Source organism: Aplysia californica, unplaced genomic scaffold (genome assembly GCF_000002075.1).
Source record: "Aplysia californica isolate F4 #8 unplaced genomic scaffold, AplCal3.0 scaffold00329, whole genome shotgun sequence".
NCBI lineage: Eukaryota > Metazoa > Mollusca > Gastropoda > Aplysiida > Aplysiidae > Aplysia > Aplysia californica.
Window position 1 is genome coordinate 375,849 of NW_004797599.1, and position 1,285 is coordinate 377,133.

Consider the following 1,285-nt stretch of genomic DNA (forward strand, 5'->3'; position numbering starts at 1 on the left):
CTTCTTCTTCTTCTTCTTCTTCTTCTTCTTCTTCTTCTTCTTCTTCTTCTTCTCATTTTCCTCCTCCTAACTGAACCTTCTTACCTCTGTTATGACATAGCCGCTCCTCAATGGTTGCAAAGATCTGTCACAGTTACAAAAACAAAGACTTCGTGACAAGCCAGAAACTGTAGTACAGAGAGAAGACATGGCGCCATCGAGTTCTCCCCTCGGGTTATTGAACCGGCGACACGACCGACTATTTACACGCTCAGATTGTATTTGATTTCTTTAACTCTTTGAGAACATAGCGCCCACGTAACAAATTGTACCCGATCGGCAGCTGGCGGAAGACAATGCTGTGAAACATTTTAATATATCTAATCATACACGAATCAAATCAAAAACAGGACTTTGCCCATTTCATTCGTACACACAATATTACCCGCCTTGGAGCGTATAAGTAAAGAAAACAGCGTTGGAAAATCAGTGGGAATAGCAAAGTAATAGAGCTTCTTTTTATTTATAATGCCCCTAAAACATAGTGTCTTTAATTGTTATAGCAGCATGCGCGTCTTCAAAGAGTTAAGCTGCCATATTGGCAGCTGGCATGAGCGAGAAAGCACGTAGAAAATCAAGCACAGGACGCGCCATCAATGGCGAGATGATCGAAGGGAGAACGATGTCGGATGCGACAGACAGACTTCTCGGGTGACATAAGCAGGACTCGTGCCGGGGAGATGGGGCGGAGAATTACAGCCGTGATATATTATTATATCGATGTCGTTTGACGCAGCGTGACCCTAGGGGCTCTGAAACATGTAACGACACTGCCATACCGATACCGACACCGTGACAGCACAAAGACGACGAGATACAAATCTGACAAAGACATTGGGAGGGCGAAAGTGTTTATTTATAATATGGAGCATCCTCTCACGCACCATTACCCTTGGGATTCTGAAACGGCACCGACACCGAAACGGCACCGACACCGTAACGGCACAAAGACAGCGACATCCAAACGTGACAAAGACACTGAGAGTGTCACAGTGTTTATGAGGGTGGTTGAAGGGTGCTACTGGTAGATCGTACTTTTTTCCCTTTTCCTCTGTTGAAGCTCTCTGCTTCTTCCCTCCACGAAAGGGCTATTATTGTTTCGGTGTGCTTCTCTTTACTCAAAACAAGCAACCGCAATGAAAAAAAACCTCTGGGAAATAAAAATTAATCAGAACCCCCCCCCCCCCCCCCCACCCCCAAACAACGACAACAAAACAAAAAAATTCAAAACAAAAATAACAACGAT